Below are 19,025 nucleotides of genomic sequence, written 5' to 3'. Positions count from 1 at the left end.
TATTGGTTTAGACTAACAGCAACAGCAGAAGCTGTAATAAGCTTTGATGTGTTTCAAGACATGCAGTTTATAATTTTATACGATGTTCTTATAATGAGGAACTGTTGTTAAAAGAACTGAAGAATTCATGAAGATGACTATAGTCATTGTCAGGTGTTATTGGTATCCAAGGTTCATCCCTCTATGTGTGTGATAGGATTTAATATTTTCTGTCAGTGCTGAGATTTTATGATGGAGGGAGATCCACATGCAGGTAACAGTAAAATGAAGATTCTGATTTAGTTGGTTGGAGAGAGAGCCCTGTGTTCTTTTTAACAAACTCCCCGTTGACTGAGATGCTGTTGGTTCTTGAGTCACATTTTGAGAAGGTTTATTAAGGCTTTATTTTAATTCAGACTCTGCCCCTAGTAAAGGAAGAGTAAGTCCTTGCGCAGTGATCCCATACTTACTCTGCAAGGAGATACATCAGTGTTCAGAGAGGTTTTCCAACTGATAACTGTGTTTACATTCCTTCCTGGAAGTTCCAGCATCAGGAGTAAGCTAGAGCTCCAGGGAGAAACTTTGCAATTTTTTATTTCCCAACCAAGGAGAGAATTTTTTATTTTGAGAATTAACTTATGTGTGAGATGATGAATAATGATAAAATCAACCAATTTGAAGATGTGAAATTGGGAAGAAGGTACATTGGTTATTTAGACACTTTTTATGACCTTCTCTAGGTGAATGCAGAAGAGAAAATGAAAGATAAATTTGTGATGTCATCAGCTTAGAGATTGTGACAGATCCTTTTTTAGGCTAAAATGTTTTCTTATTTTTCATAGCTGTTGAGGCTGTATATTTTACGAAGACCTATTGTAAGAGGCTTTGCCCTCTGAGGGAACAGAGCATGGGAGCTTAAGATAATTTTTGTTGATTACCTCTGCTACTTCTGATGATTTTTCAAAAGAAGATTGAAAAATATCTTCTCATCCCCCCATACAGAGATTCAGCTGCACTAGCCAGAGATCACTGGGTGCAGAATTGAATTTAGGGATGCTGAGAATGAATTTATTTTTACCACTAGAAGACTAGCAGCCTGGAATTTTAAGACCTGACTAGGATAATGAAAGCCTTTTTATATTTAGTGATGTGTTCATGTTCGGGTTAGCTAAGCCAGCAGATGCTACTGAGAATAGGAGTAAGATGTGTAATTTCACACTGCTTGAGTTCCTATCAACTGTTGAGTTGCTTTAGCAGCTAGGTTTGTGAATATTCATTTATATAATGGATTGACTTTGCTCTAGCAACACAGTAGTACTTGAATTAAATAGATGATAACATAAACATCCACAGAATTACTGCTGAGAGTCAATTTATAATGTATATAAATTCATGCTTTCTCAAAACAACATAAAATTGTTTAGTTTCTATAAGGATGAAGGAAAATTTTGGTCAGTGAAAACTGGAAATGTATTTTGTTTAGTTACTTGAGTCTGGATTTGTACGTATCATCTTTATGTTTACACAAAAATGGAAAAATCTATTTAAGTCGAAGGATAAATTTGTAACCTATGTATATTCTCAGACTGGTAAAGTGTTGTGTTTTATTTCCTGTAATGAAGCTAGGGTAATTACGATGGGTCTCATTTTGACTTGTCTTGTAGTCAGTAGAAAGAACTCATCTTTCTTTTCAAGTGGTTTTATTCTTGTATGCCAATGAGGTTTTCATTCGCTCTGGGACCATTACTGTTAGGGCATTGTATCTGGGAATACTTTTTATTGACAGAAACAAGAAAAGGAACGTTCAGAATCATTTGATATCTTCCTGACAATAGGGTGTGCTATATACTCCATTCCATTGCCCTCTTTCTGTGATATTAGTAAGTAGGGGACTATGCAGATAACAGAAGGTGTAAACTGGAAAATTCTGAACTCAAGAAGGCGCAGATAGGCCTCCACCCAGGCTACCATTACAGGGCTGTGCTTTCTTCTCCAAATTCATTCTGTCTCTAGCTACACTGTCCCTTTTGTCCCTCAAATAATCAGTTGTGTTCATGGTTCAGAGCTTTTACACCTACAATTCCTTATGTCTATAGAATTCTTTCTTCAAAATTTTGCTTAGCTAATTGCTTCTCATTCCTCAGGCCTCAGCTTTCATGTTACTGACTCAGAGAAACCTGCTGTGACTTCTTTCCACCTCCATTTAAAATAGTACGTTTTTCCCCAGCCTCCTTCTGTCCCATCAGACTGCTTCACTTTATTCATCACATTGATCACTGTCCAAAATTATTTTATTAATATATGTTTACCTGTTAATTGTCCCTTCTTACAGTTGAATATAAGCCCCTGGGAGAGCAGGGGATTCTATCTGTATTGTTTGCTGCTGTTACTTGTGGCATGCATGAAGTGACAGCTAGATGAATAGGAAGCAGAGGGGCAGGGGCAACGTGAGCATCTTTGGGTTCCTGGTAGGAGGGGGTCATGGTGGGTAGTGGCCTTAACATTTAGATAGACTCTTGGATTCCAGACAGAGAACCCTCCCCAAAAAGGTGATGATCAGTGTATTTTGGTTCTCTGTAAATCTGTTTCCACCATATCATCCATTTAACAAACACTTCTTGAACATTTACCATCTTGCTAGTCTTTGGGAAAGATATGGAGGATAACAAGGTGTCCTTGTGAATCTCACAATCTGGGGGGAAAGATAAGTTAGGAGTATGGGATTAACATATACACACCACTATATATAAAATATAAAATAATCAATAAAGATTTAATGTATAGAACGGTGAACTTTATTCAATATCTTGAAATAACCTATGAAAGAAAAGAATCTAAAAAAAATGTATGTATAACTGAATCACTTTGCTGTATACCTGAAACAAACATAATATTATAAATCAACTACAGTTAAAAGAATCTCACTGGCTAGTGGTAGAAAGAGAAAAACAGATTACAGCATAAAGTGATAAATATTATAGTAGATTGTGTAAAAACGACACTGGCAGAGAAGGTTAATGAAGGTTTCACAGAAGCGTGTCATTTGATTGAGAGTATGATAGGACTTCAGTGGTGGGCACAAGGAAGAAGGAGTCTCCACCAGCAGAACGTGTAAGCTCTATGTGCTGTGAAAGTGTTTAGCATAGTGTCAGAGCAGCAACAGTTATACATGACTGGGTTGTGGGATGTGAAGTGAGAGAAAAGTAATAGATGAGGCTGTGAGATAGGTTGGGACCAGAATGTGAAGTGTTTGCGTGGTATTAAAGCATGTGGACTTTATCCTGTAGGCAGTGGAGTAGAACCATCAAGGGTTTTATAAAACCAGACATTATCTGTTTTGTATTCTAGGAAGATAATTCCCAGTATAAAATTAGATCAGCTAGTAAAGAGGTTGTGGATTTTTGCTCTCACTGTGGTACTCGTCACTTTGAGTTACGTTCTTTCATCTCTCTACTTCAAGATATACTTGATGGTAGTAATTTGCTTTATTGATATTCTCATATGTATTCATATTCTTAATTCCTTTTATGTGTATGACATACAATGGGTACCTAAGTGGTCCAGGTCAGAGGTGACTGGGCCTGCCTTAGCTCTGAAAATGGCACTGAGATGCAGAGGAAGGGACGAATTAGGGAGAGATTTTGGAAGTACACTATAGGCAGGATATGTTTGCCAGTTATTTTGGGGGAAAGGGTCAAAGATGGCTGAGTTTGCCAGGTTGGGAAGACCAAGTGAATGAGGAAACCTTTACCAGAGGTAGGAAACACAGGACCAGAGTAGGCAGTGGGGAAGACAAGTAGTTGGACTTGGTGAATACATTGACTCTGAGGAGTGTGCAGCACATAGGCACAAATATGACTCTGAGACATAGAAAAGTTTAGGCTTCAGATAGGGATTAAGAAATCATCACTATGTAGGTGTTAATGAACATGCAATCATGAGTGATGAGATGATGTGGAGCTTGTGTGAGTGGGAGAAAGAGGGTGAATTTAAGGGATGCTAGAAGAGGGAGAGCCTCAAGAACAGAGAAGTTGAAAAGTCAAAAGAAGAGTTTCTAGAGGGTTGGAGCGTTAAGCGCAGCCTTGTGCCCTAAGGTTAAACAGAAGAAGCTAATTATTACAGCCTTTGGTCTTTTACTTTTTATATATTTCTGATGAGTCCTTTTTTCCTTCCTTTTCTTGTTTTATGAATGAATGTATTTTGTAACCAGGGAGAGGGGGAAAGCAATAAACAAAAAGCAAAGCAAAAAATGGGCCTTTAAAGGCATATTTTAAAAAAGAAACACAATTCTTTTTAAAAAATTCTACTTAAAAGCATCTCCAAAGATAACCACTAATTTTGTTTAATTAATTTAATTTTCCAGAATTAGAAAATGTTTATCAGGACATATATTAGAAATGCAGTCAAACTGTGCTATAAACTTGTTTTTAATCACTTAATACAGCATGTACTTTTGTGTCAGCTTACAGATCATGCAGTTTTAATGTCTGTAGTTAGTAATTTATTGGACTTCCCTGGTGGCTCAGATGGTAAAGAATCTGCCTGCAATGCAGGAGACCCAGGTTCAATCCCTGGGTTGGGGAGATCCCCTGGAGAAGGAAATGGCAACCCACTCTAGTATTCTTGCCTGGAGAATTCCATTGGCAGAGGACCCTGGCAGCTACAGTCCACGGGATTGCAAAGAGTTGGACACGACTGCACGTCTAACACAATCTACACAGTACAGTAGTTTATAAGCCGGTCTTAATATACAGATAAATTATTTCTATTTTTAAATTATAAATAATACTATACTGAACATCCTTATAGATGCTTGTAATAAAGACGTCCTTGTAGTCCAAACTTGGTTGATTATTTTCTTAGGATAAGTCCTGGAAATGTACTTTCTATGTCAGAAATACATACATATTTGTGATCTTGTTACATATTGTCAATTTGCCCTCCAGAAAGATAATTTCCCTGATTTCCCTTAACTTTCTGTGTGAGTGTGTATGTGTGAGTGAGTATGTGTGTGTATTTGTTTCTCTACTACAGAAACCTTAAACATTATTGAGAATCTTTTCATCTATGCTAGTCTGACAGGGGAAAATGGTATCTAGTTAAATTTGTATGTGTTCATGGGTGAAGTTAAACATCTTTACACATTTATTTATATCTCTTCTTATAATGCTTTATGGCCTTTGCATGTTTTTCAATGGAAAGATTATTTCTGTGGAGTCTTACCTATATATATTGCCTCAATAGAAAGGGGAATTTTGAAGGTTTGAGAAAGGAAGATTGATGAAGGATGATTATGGATAAAAGGTAGGAGGACATGAAGGAGTGGAAACAGATCTGCAGGTTGTTTTTTTGTTCACTGTGAAACAATATGGGGAAATATTTTGTGGACTTTTTCTTTTTTTTTTTTTAAGTTTTGAGTCTTTTGCTGAATCAGGTCTGGAAAGAATCGTGTAAACATTTGTTAAAAATTATTGTATTCCTCTAGGACTTGGAAAATATATGTCCCTGATCTACAAATAACAGCCTTTTTTCCTTCTTAGTTGCAAAAATAAGTAGATAGGTGATTTTATATCCTAATAGGTTATGTACCTATGTTTATGGGAGACCCTTTAGACTAAACAGTCTGGCATATAAGTTTTACTAATGATTTTTATCCTGTCTTTGTGAAGTAGGATATTGCTAAAGAATGTTTTTTCTTACACACAAGAAAATGGAGGCACAATTTTGTTCTCTTTCATCTTTGCTGTCTGGTGAAATATGCAAAAGTATGTTAGAACAGAAGGATGTTTCTGACAGATGTAAATTGTCCAAGGGTATCAACTTTTCCTGTGACACACTCTTCCCTTCTAAAATAAGACACTTATTTTTGTGACTATAGAGTGTACACGACAACTTCTCTGCATATTGTTCTGTCCTATCTGGATTACTTAACTATCACTAATGAACTTAAATTGAAATTTGTAACTTCAGCTATTACCAGTCAGTTCTGCTTTTGGCAGTTGTGATCATTACAGTTTATGATTGCATATTATATAAAGCATTTGGTTTCATATTGCATCCCACAAAATCAAGAGAGGAGAATGTCTCTCTGTTACCTTTATACTGAGTTTCCAGTAAGATTTTGTTTAAAAGGTATGGTTCTGTTGTGTTAAAATTTTTTTGAAAGCATTCATGTGAAAGAATATAGGCTTAAGATAAAATAAGATTTAAAAATATTTCTTCTCTAGGTGAAAATAAAATCATTGTAAAATCAAATGTATAGTTTTATAGTCATAGTTTCTTAGGAAATCTTAGCATTTCGAACACATGAAACTTAACCTATATCAGCCCAGAACCAAGCCAGTCAGCAAAACAGAAAAACTGATACACAGTCAGCCCTCCATGCCCACAGGTCTCTCCTCCGTGGATTCCAGCAACCAGGGGTGGAAAATATTCTGGGGAGAAGTGGTCCCATGCCATGAAGTTCCAAAAAGCAAAATTTGAATTTGCCCTGTGCATGTGGAATTTTACATAGAATTTACATTGTATTTACAACTATTTACATAGCATTAACATTGTACTGGATGTTATAAGTATTCTAGACATCTAGATCTAGTATATAGAGGATGTACCTAGGTGGTTATATGCAAATAATGTATGCCATTATAGATAAGGGCTTTGAGCATCCATAGCCACAGATGTTAGTATCCATGAAGGTCCTAGAACCAATTCCCCATACGTAGTAAGGGGCAATTTTATTTGTGCTTTTACAGCATTGTTTAAGTTTCCCTATAAATTTGCAAGTTTTTAGGGTCTATGGGTACAGCAAACTAAAAACAAGTTTTATTTATTTACTCATTTGTTTTTTTTAATTTTTGGTCACACTCTGCGGCATGTGGAATCTCAGTTCACCGATCAGGTATCAAACCTGCACTCCTGGCATTGGAAGGCAGAGTCTTAACCACTGGACCACTAGTCCCCAAAACAAGTTTTAGAGTCTTCTTATTATTTTCTTCTTCAAGTGGTTTAAAGAGAGAGTTCTGGAGTCAGATTGCCTCTCCAAATTTCATTTTTTCTCCATAAGAATAGGGTAATAATAATATCTACTTACAGATTTGTTGTGAAGATAAAATTTAGATAGTGTATATAATCACCTAAGACAGCGATTGATGCATAATGAGCACTTGGTTTGTATATATAGTACAAAACATTGTTTAAATTTTTGTTTTATTTTTTTCCAACTTATATGAAGAAAATTTTCAAATTTTTATAAACAACTAAAAAGGATATGGTAGTAAGTATACATAATAATACTTAGATTTAGCAGTTGTTAATATTTGTCCCTTGTGCTTTATCTCTTTGGAACTATGTGTGTGTGTACATTTGTGTATGTGTTATAGTAAGTTGTAAGTCTGACAAAACATTTTTCTCCCCCTCAGAAAGAATTATTTAGGTTCCCACTTCATAAGTTTGTAACTAATTGTATCATTTGTTTTCCACAATATAACAGGCTCTGGGTTCATCCACCTCACTAGAACTAACTTGAATTTGTTGCTTTTTGTGGCTGAATAATATTCCATTATGTATGTGTACCATAGCTTCTCTATCAATTCATCTGTCAGGGGACATCTAGGCTGCCTCCATATCCTGACTATAGTAAAGATTGTTGCAGTGAATATTGGAGTACATGTGTCTTTTAGAATAGTGATTTTCTCAGGGTATATGCCCAGTAGTGGGATTGCTGAGTCAAATGGTAGTTTTATTTCTAGTTTTTTAAGAAATCTCCATACTGTTCTCCATAGTCGCTGTATCAGTTTACATTCCCACCAACAGTGTAAGAGGTTTCTCTTTTCTTCATATCCTCTCCAGCATTTATCGTTTGTAGATTTTTTTAATGATGGCCATTCTGACCGGTGGATACCTCATTGTAGTTTTGATTTGTCTTTCTCTAATAATAAGAACGTTGACCAGTTTTTTATGTGTCTATTAACCATCAGTTTGTTGTCTTTGGGGAAATGTCTGTTTAGGCCTTCTGCCCATTTTTTGATTGAGTTGTTTGTTTTTTTGATATTGAGCTGCATGTATATTTTGGAGATAATCTGGAGATATATGTTTTTTATGATATAATTTTAATGAAAATAACCATGTGTCGATTTTAAAAGCCTAATCCCTACAGTTAAGCATTTCAGCTTTTTAAACAATGTCCTCTATTACTTCTCAGGTTTTTGGCTAACATCAAGTGTAAACAATGTCCTCTAGATACCTCCTTTTTTCTAAATATTTTTTTTCCAACATTAGATATTGTTTATTGATTTTTCTCATACTTAACATCCCCAGTCACATATATACACTCCTCACATTCTCCCAATATATTTATGTCATGCATTTGGTTAAAACGTTTTTCTGCGTTTATACTGTTATGGTTTTGGACATAGCATTCATAGCTGAGCTATGAGAGCACTGTTGTATTTCCTTCCTAGTACTATTCGCATTCCTTCTTCCTTTAGAATTAAAAAGTACTAATATTTGACTTTTTAAAAAATTTTTCTTCATTATCTGCGTATCTTTTATTAATTCTTCCTCTCAAGTTACCAACAGAATTGTAAAATTTCTGTCAGTATGATTAGGTGATCTTTACATTAAATTATTCTGCAGTACGTGCATGTTAGCTTTCTCAGATCTACTAAGTCAGTTACTATTTTGGCTATTTATTTACTTCTCACTTCCGAAATGTTGACATCTCTAGTCTGCCTTTTTCCCACCTATTTTACTTGTTCTGTTTTCTTCCTTTTGGCATTTCATTGGGCTTTTGGAAAGGCATAGGGTGAAATGCCTAAATTCTATCTGTCATGTTAAACCAGAGGTCTCTATATATCATATATTTTTATTCAGGAAAGAATTTGACAGCTTTTTGTAGTATTCTGGAAGACGTATAGAAATATGAACTAGTTAATAATGATAGTCGAAGAGATTTGTAGTTGTTTTGCCCACCTCACCAAAGAAAATTGAATCATTATCATCACAGATGCTAAACCATAGAGCTCTCTATTTTGGTTCTATTCCAGTTCACCTGTGAATGTTATGGAGATCCTTGAAAGAACATACTTATGAAATCCTCACATGACAATGCTTGAGGTGGGGCAGCTAATGCAGTGGCTGGTTAACAGAATCAAGATATAACATTAAATCAAATACGCAATGAATTGAACAAGAAATCTTACTTTGATTCAAGAATCCTATTCTACAATTTTAAGTCTGACAACTAGATTGTCAACACTTATGTGAAAAAGATGGCTGTGAGTTTGCTGTGTGATAAGCGTGGGATTTGCCCCCAAAAGCTCATGATAACTTAGACTGATTTAATAGACATATGAAGTCCAGATCAAACTTCCCTGGTGTTCCATTGGTTAAGAATCCACCTGCCTGCACAAGTTTGATCCCTGGTCCCTGGAGGATTCCACACGCTGCAGGGCAACTAAGTCCATGCACCACAGCTACTAAGCCCTTGCACTAGAGCCCAACTACTGAAGCCTGAATGCTGCAACTACTAAAGCTTGTGCACACTGAAGCCCATACTCCACAAGAGAAGCCACCACAATGAAAAGCTCACACCACAGTAAAGAGTAGCCCCCACTTGCTGCAACAAGAGAAAGCCCGTGTGCAACAGTGAAGACCCAGTGAAGCCAAAAACAAGTAAGTAAATGAATAAAAGTCCAGAGCAAGAAAACTTAAGATCTTTCTTAAGTTTGGGACCTCTAAGGAACTTTGGCATTATCTACTCTAAACTACATCATTTTGAAATGAAAGAAATTAGAAATTAAGTGATTTGGTCAAGGTAAGATAAACTAGCTTGCCACAGAGTTGGAACTAGAGCCCAGATCTAGGACATCCCGGACTGATATTTCCAGTATGTGTCATGTAGTTTCACCACGTACTGGTTAAGTGTACAGTTGAAATATTACATGCTTGAAAAATACAAGGTTTAAAAGGACATAAGAATTAATTCCTAATTCCAAAGGTAATAATCACTGACACTCAATTTAATTATACTTCTACCAAGAAGAGAAATATAAGGTATAAAATGATGGCCAGTAATCTTTTCTTCAGGTATCACTGTCTAGTTTCTAGCTGGACTAACTTTATTCTTCAGGGATTTTCTGAGAGGTAAGGAGGGAAATTTGAATGCAGAGTTCCAAAGAATAACAAGGAGGGATAAGAAAACCTTCCTCAGTGATTAGTGCAAAGAAATAGAGGGAAACAATAGAATGGGAAAGACGAAAGGTCTCTTTAAGAAATTAGAGCTGCTAAGGGAACATTTCATGCAAAGATGGGCTCAATAAAGGGCAGAAATGGTATGGACCTAACAGAAGCAGAAGGTAGTAAGAAGAGGTAGCAAGAATACACAGAAGCACTATACGAAAAAGATCTTCACGACCCAGATAACCACGATGATATGATCACTCACCTAGAGCCAGAATCCTGGAATGTGAAGTCAGGTGGGCCTTAGGAAGCATCATTACAAACAAAGCTAATGGAGGTGGTGGAAATCCAGTTGAGCTATTTCAAATCCTAAAAGATGATGCTGTGAAAGTGCTGCACTCAATATGCCAGCAAATTTGGAAAACTCACCAGTGGCCACAGGACTGGAAAACATCTGTCTCTATTCCAATCCCTAAGAAAGGCCATGCCAAAGAATGCTCAAACTACCGCACAATTGAACTCATCTCACACGCTAGTAAAGTAACGCTCAAAATTCTCCAAGCCAGGCTTCAATAATACGTGAACCATGAACGTCCAGATGTTCAAGCTGGATTTAGAAAAGGCAAAGGAACCAGAGATCAAATTGCCAACATCCGCTGGATCATAGAAAAAGCAAGAGAATTCCAGAAAAACATCTATTTCTGCTTTATTGACTATGCCAAAGCCTTTGACTGTGTGGATCACCACAAACTGTGGAAAATTCTGAAAGATATGGGAATACCAGACCACCTGACCTGCCTCCTGAGAAATCTGTATGCAGGTCAGGAAGCAACAGTTAGAACTGGACATGGAACAACAGACTGGTTCCAAATAGGAAAAGGAGTATGTCAAGGCTGTATATTGTCACCCTGCTTATTTAACTTCTATGCAGAGTACATCATGAGAAACGCTGGACTGGAGGAAGCACAAGCTGGAATCAAGATTGCCAGGAGAAATATCAATAACCTTAGATATGCAGATGATACCACCCTTATGGCAGAAAGCGAAGAACTAAATAGCCTCTTGATGAAAGTGAAGGAGGAGAGTGAAAAAGTTGACTTAAAGCTCAACATTCAGAAAACTAAGATCATGGCATCTGGTCCCATCACTTCATGGCAAATAGATGGGGAAACGGTGTCAGACTTTATTTTTTGAGGCTCCAAAATCACTGTAGATGGTGACTGCGGCCATGAAATTAAAAAAACGCTTGTTCCTTGGAAGAAAAGTTATGACCAATCTAGACAGCATATTAAAAAGCAGAGACGTTACTTTGCCAAGAAAGGTCTGTCTAGTCAAGGCTATGGTTTTTCCAGTAGTCATGTATGGATGTGAAAGTTGGCCTATAAAGAAAGCTGAGTGCCAAAAAATTGATGCTTTTGAACTGTGGTGTTGGAGAAGACTCTTGAGAGTCCCTTGGACTGCAAAGAAGATCTAACCAGTCCATCCTAAAGGAAATCAGTCCTGAATGTTCATTGGAAGGACTGATGTTGAAGCTGAAACTCAACTTTGGCCACCTGATGTGAAGAACTGACTCATTTGAAAAGACCCTGATGCTGGGAAAGATTGAGGGCAGGAGGAGAAGGGGACGATAGAGGATGAGATGGTTGGATGGCATCACCGACTCAATGGACATGAGTTTGGGTGGAATCCGGGAGTTGGTGATGGACAGGGAGGCCTGGCCTTCTGCAGTCCATGGGGTTGCAGAGTCAGACACGACTGAGCGACTGAACTGAACTGAACTGAACTGAACTGAAGGAGGGAAAGCATTGGCTAATTGATTAATAATTTTTCATTTTAATTTTGCAAGGTATATTTTTGAAATTTAGAGTAAAATCACAGTGGAGGATATTATAAACAGTGTTCCTTATTCTACCTTTAGCCTTTTATCTGGATAAGGTGCAGTGGGAAGTGAAGCTGGAGATGTGAGCAGAGCCTGATCTTGATTGGCTGTGGGTCACAGTACAGATTTTGGACTTTGTCTTGTCAGCAATAAAAGAGAAAAGAAAATCTTGGAGGTAATTGCGTGTCATGTTTTCCACCCCCACCAGAGATCATAAATTAATTAGAACTTCTGATTGTTTTTCTGTATTGTTTAAAAAAAACACAGAGTGATCTTTTTTAATCTAGTGGTGCTGATATCTAAAGGATAAATACAGGAGTTCTCCAGTTTGAATGATAGAAAGCTGAAACAGTAAATGCCTTGTGATTTAAGTAATTCTAAATGTTTCTTTGGTTAAAAGGCTTTTGCATGTACTTTAAGCTGATGTTTGTATTGTGAAACTAAAAGTTAACAGTTTTTTTTGTATGTGTGGGTGTGGTTGTTATGCTTCTTTTTCTACTTTATGTTATTGATATAAACTGCTTCAGAGACGGATGAATCTAAATAATAATTAGAATTGTTGGGATTTGAACATCCAGCCTATAAAGAAGTTAATGAGCATTCCAGTTCTTGAAGCTTGTTTGGGTTTTGTTTATTTGGGTTTTATTTTTGTAGACAGAATTGTAACATCACAGTAAATTAGAGCAACTCTTTGTTTAGTTGTGTGTAAATGTGTATATGTATATATTCTTGCAGATACATATATATGATGGTGGTGGTGGTTTAGTTGCTAAGTTGTGTCCGTCCCTTGCGACCCCATGGACTGTAGCCTGCCAGGCTCCTCTGTCCATGAGATTCTCCAGGCAAGAATACTGGAGTGGGTTGCCATTTCCTTCTCCATACATATATGTACTTTGGTATAAACAAAGTTGGATATATGTTTGAGATTCTGCCTTTTTTAATTTATTAAATTCCTCTGTGATTTTCATAATTGTAAATTTAATGGCTATTCTGCTTTTTCAGGTGGACTCCCAACAACTGTTATTAGATAACTGGACTTTGGTTACTTAGAGCTTTTATTATTGTTATATGTAAATAACACAAACATTTTCATGAAACTAGACTATTATCCAAAATACAACATATCATCCTCTGTAGCTTGCTAGATGCATTAGTTTTATATAGGGCAGAAAATTTACACATCAGTGAAAATGTAATTATCTTTCTGCAGTTTTATTCTGCTCTAAAATACTCATATTTCAGAACAGAGAAGGCTAACTGTAGCATTTTTTCACAAAATATATATAGAATATGTTAACATTAATGTAAATTAGAATTATAAATTAATTTATTGAAGGTTTTATCCATATTGTAGTAAAGCTGCACATAGTATCATTTTTCTTAACAAGCACCAGCTCTCTGCATCAAAGCTGAGCACTAACACACAAACCCAAACAGATACCTTAGGATCTATGTACCCCCCAAAAAAGTTGGGTACATCAGACATTCAGTCTTAAAGCCTTTCCGTTCTATTTTATATGCATTTCCAACAAGCTTTCTCGTTTTTTGTTGTTGTTGTTGATCTTCCAAAGAGTAGAAGCACAGAAGGAAGAGGGAATTACATACATTAAGAAGTGATCGCTGATAGACTGGTAGCAAAAAAGTTAACAAGGTCACAAAGCAGAGCAATCTGGGCAGAACAGCCTTCTTTACTTGATTAATCCCTAAAGATATTGCTCAAGTGGTGTAATATTATTCATCTTGATTAGATTCATGAAGGAAAATAATCATATATTTATTAAAAAAATTGTATTGAGGTGTAATTGACATATAATATTATGTTAGTTTCAGGTGTAGAACATAATGTTCATTTGTATATATTGGAAAATGATCACCACAGTAAGTCTAGTTAACAGACATCACCACAGATAATTACAAAATTAATTTTTCTTTTGATGAGAATTTACAAGATTTCCTCTTAGTAACTTTAAAAAAAATACTATTTATTTACTTATGACTGTGCTGGGTCTTTGTTGCTATGTGCAGACTTTCTCTAGTTGTGGCCAGCAGGGGCTGCTCCCCAGTTGAGGTTCAAGGGCTTCTCATTGCAGTGGCTTCTCTTGTTGTGGAGAACTGGGCTCTAGGTGTGCAGGTTTCAGTAGTTGTGACACAGCGGCTTAGTTGCCCCAAGGCATGTGGTACCCTCCCAGACCAGGGATGGAACTGGTGTCCCCTGCATTGGCAGGCGGATTCTTTATCATTGGACCACCAGGGGAGTCCTGAGACCTGTGCTCTGATATAAGAAGCCTTGTAATTTCTTGTGAATCACTTCATTGGAGGCAGCTCGCTTCTTTGTGCATTGTATAGATTGCATGGACATACTGCATTCATCAGATGATGGACATTTTAGTTATTTCTACATGTGAATACTCTGTGACCCGGAAATTCCACTCTGGGTATATGCCCAAGAAAATGCACGTCTATGCATACCAAAACAAATATGTTCAAGAATGTTCAAACAGAACATTAAGTCATTATACAGACTAATAAACATGAACTACTCCCTCCCCTAATTATTTTAGAAAAGGAAAAGAACAAGCTGTTAACACATGCAACCAAATGGATGAATCTAAAATTAATGTTCAGAAAAAACAGACACAAATAAGTGGTTACTATATAATTTCAGTAATACATGTTCAAAATAGGCAAAACTAATTTCCTGCAACTGGGTAGTAGTGAATGAGGATTGTTGATTGGGAAGAGGCACACGAAAGCCTACTGGAGTGCTAAAAATGTTCTCTCACTGGATGCTTACGTAGGTATATGTGTGCTCAGTTGTGTCCAACTGTTTGCAACCCCATGGAGTGTAGCCTGCCAGGCTCCTCTGTCCATGGAATTTTCCAGGTAAGTCTACTGGAGTGGGGTGCCACTTCCTTCTCTAGGGGATATTCCCAACCCAGGGAACAAACCTGGATCTTCTGCACTGGCAGGTGGATTATTTACCATTGCACCACATGGGAAGACCAGATATATGTATGGATATATATAAATTCACTGAACTGTACATTTTATACTTGCATACTCCATGTAAATTATACCTCAATTAAAAATAATAAATATAAAAATTCAGTTCAGTTCAGTCGCTCAGTCGCGTCCGTCTCTTTGCAACCCCATGAATTGCAGCACGCCAGGCATCCCTGTCCATCACCAGCTCCTGGAGTCTACCCAAACCCATGTCCGTCGAGTTGGTGATGCCATCCAGCCATCCCATCCTCTGTCATCCCCTTCTCCTCCTGCCCCCAATCCTTCCTGGCATTAGGGTCTTTTCCAATGAGTCAGCTCTTTGCATGGGGTAGCCAAAGTATTGGAGTTTCAGCTTCAACATCAGTCCTTCCAATGAACACCCAGGACTGATCTCCTTTAGGATGGACTGGTTGGATCTTCTTGCAGTCCAAGGGACTCTCAAGAGTCTTCTCCAACACCACAGTTCAAAAGCATCAATTCTTCGGCGTTCAGTTTTCTTCACCATCCAACTCTCACGTCCATACATGACTACTGGAAAAACCATAGCCTTGACTAGACGGACCTTTGTTGGCAAAGTAATGTCTCTGCTTTTTAATATGCTATCCAGGTTGGTCATAACTTTCCTTCCAAGGAGTAAGTGTCTTTTAATTTCATGGCTGCAGTCACCATCTACAGTGATTTTGGAGCCCCCCAAAATAAAGTCTGACACTGTTTCCCCATCTATTTCCCATGAAGTGATGGGACCAGATGCCATGATCTTAGTTTTCTGAATGTTGAGCTTTTCACTCTCCTCCTTCACTTTCATCAAGAGGCTTTTTAGTTCCTTTTCACTTTCTGCCATAAGGGTGGTATCATCTGCATATCTGAGGTTATTGATATTTCTCCTGGCAATCTTGATTCCAGCTTGTGCTTCCTCCAGCCCAGCGTTTCTCATGATGTACTCTGCATATAAGTTGAATAAGCAGGGTGACAATATACAGCTATGATGTACTCCTTTTCCTATTTGGAACCAGTCTGTTGTTCCATGTCGAATTCTAACTGTTGCTTCCAGATCTGCATACAGGTTTCTCAAGAGACAGGTCAGATGGTCTTGTAGTCCCATCTCTTTCAGAATTTTCCACAGTTTATTGTGATCCACACAGTCAAAGGCTTTGGCATAGTCAATAAAGCAGAAATAGATATTTTTCTGGAACTTTCTTGCTTTTTCTATGATCCAGTGGATGTTGGCAATTTGATCTCTGGTTCCTCTGCCTTTTCTAAAACCAGCTTGAACATCTGGAAATTCATGGTTCACGTATTATTGAAGCCTGGCTTGGAGAATTTTGAGCCTTACTTTACTAGCATGTGAGATGATAGGGGATATCAATTGTACAAGAGTATTACATTTGGGTTTTTGATGTTAACAGTATGTGTTAGTGACCCTCACACAGCTTTCTACTATTCCTCAAGAGGAGCTACTTCACAATCACTGACTCTAAACAAAGCTGAAAAAGTATGTGCCAGGCTTCAGAAAATTGTCCAAATAGCTAATAAAGACTTTAAAAAAACCCCAAAAAACAGTTGATATTGCTTCTATTAATGTAATTACCGTCATTACAGTGAGAAAGAAATTGACATAGGTGAATCATTGGGATTTGTGAAGTTCTCAGATACTTCAGCTTCTCCAATTTGTGCATTAGCTGAGTGCCTAATTTTAAATGTAAATACTACTTCCACAACTTCATTAACATATTTCTCTCCTCTTAAAACTTGCATTATCATCTAGAATGGAGGTTTGTATTCTTCTTGGCAGAAAAATACTAACAAAATATTGAACCATGTTTGCCTGCAGGTTCAAGTCATTGACAATCCATGGTTTCAGTTCTTCTGGAATCAATTGCTTTAACTATGTTCATTTTTGTGGTTTTTTCACTTTTAGCCCATTTTGTTTTTTCAGTGACCATTTAGACTTCTCTTCCTGAATGGCTGAAATGTCTGACTAGGTACTGTAACCTCAGTATCCACAGGTCTCCGTTTGGCCTTTTAGTTTTTCACATTTATGTTGCTAATTTTCAAATAGCAAGCAATACATCTATTCTAAATAATATTTCAAATCTATAGGAGAGTCATAATCAAGTATTTACTGATGAGATAATATAACATCTGGGATTTGCTTCAAAATCATTTCATTATTGAAACTGGGTGTAGTTACATGGGGGAATCATTATATAACTTTGAGATTTTGCATGATAAAAATTTTGAAAACTGAAGTACTTCATTATTTTTCTGCATTAGAGTATCATGCTTTCTGGAGTGATTCATTCCAGTTTGATTTTTTTTTCCCTCACCACTATAGTGTAGAAAGTTTTACACACGTGCTTAGTAAAGCATGACCTCTGTAAGCACTTTATAGGCTCACCCTCTTGAGATGGAGTACAGGTACTTCTTTGACTCCATTTATCAATTTCTTGAGGAAATCCTCAATTTTCATGAGGATTTTTCTAACAGATTGATCAGAATAGACTATCAGGTTGAATAGTTTAGAAAAGTCATAAGAGCTAGTTGAGTCACTGACCTAAGCTTTATACCTCAAAATGGAATAATGGAAGCCGCTTTTCAGAAGGTTTTTATTGATGGCTGTTATTTTTTTTTTCTTACCGTAACTCACACTAAAAAACACACATCATATTGTGATCTAATATATACACAATATTTGTGTGTGTCTGAAGCAAAAGTTTATGAAATAATACACTTTACTAAGTGTGATGTAAATTATTTTTCTTTAAAGAATATGTTAGGACCCACTGAATTTATTTATTTCACACTCCTCTAGTTGATCATATTCTGCAGTTTAGAAAACATTTTAATGTTGTCTAAAACAGACATATCTTACATATTAATAGTAAACATAATTGTAAACATGCTCTATACCATTACTAGTGGTGTTAAACAAGATTTAATAAGTTTTTTTTAATAGTAAACTATTTGCTGATATTGATAAGTAATCCTTTCAGAAAACTTGGCTCAAGAAGGAATAACCATTGCTGTTAACTGCTAACCATTGGGAAATACTTCCAAAGAATATTTTAATAAACTTGTAGAATTAAATTAGTAAAAATGAAAAAGACTTCTGGCTTTTTTTTTTAAGTTGTAGGGTTTATTACCATCTACCCCTGATCATGCTGCCTTTTACAGAGATGTTGTCTGTGTGGCGGAGACAGTAGGCCAGTCTCTGCCCTAAACAGACATGGTAACCAACCTGAGTTACAGAAAGGTGCTTCCTTGTTAGAGCTACTAATTACCTCAGATTCGTTTCGCTTGTTGTTGTTGTTTTTTTTTTAAAAAAACAAGTTCGAGGTAGTAATTTATAAATGCACTGCTTTTACTTTTGGGCAAGAGATTCTGACAGCTGGAGATCTAACCAAACTAGGAACCTGAAGCTTGTTATGTTCCTTTATCAGTGTGACTCTGAGAGCTGAGACCTGCTGGTTCTTTGAAATAGTGCTGTGTCTGACAGAGCTTATGATAAATGTTTTCTCTGTAGGTGACTTACTGAAACAGGAAGTCTTCATGCAGTGGGTTTTATGGGTAGCTTCACATCTAGGACTGCTGCTTCAAAAGAGCTGAGTTTGGATGGAAAGCTCCCCAAAGTAATGCAGTTTCTTTTACCCTAACAATAAAAGAACCCGTAACCAGGAAGTCACCTCGGGAAGTGGTGTGGATTTTGTGCAGCCACTGAAACCTTTGGCTGCTCGGGATTATGCCAGCTCACCAGTGGTGTTTTTCTGTTGATTAACTGCCTGCCTACCTCAGAGTTATTCATATATCATTCATGTATTAATATGTAGTTAATTATATATACATATATATAATTTTTTAAGCTGAAGCAGTCATTCGTTTTAAGTGGGCAAGATTGTAAACCTCCGTCTTTGTAATTAAATTCTTTCATAACAAAATTTTTGTATGTCATCAAGTGACTTAGTGTTTGTCTAGCCTTCCACTTGAC

The 19,025-nt window shown here is 36.8% G+C and overlaps 1 protein-coding gene across 7 annotated transcripts in view; it reads left to right on the top strand.

Moving 5' to 3' along the window:
* The window catches only part of CSNK1G1 (casein kinase 1 gamma 1), a 156,417-nt gene that overhangs the window by 48,477 nt on the left and 88,915 nt on the right, over positions 1-19,025 (top strand). The window lies entirely within an intron of this gene.

Source organism: Dama dama, chromosome 12, assembly GCF_033118175.1.
Source record: "Dama dama isolate Ldn47 chromosome 12, ASM3311817v1, whole genome shotgun sequence".
NCBI lineage: Eukaryota > Metazoa > Chordata > Mammalia > Artiodactyla > Cervidae > Dama > Dama dama.
Note: the sequence above shows the minus strand (reverse complement) of the source record. Positions and strands in the feature narration are given on the sequence as shown.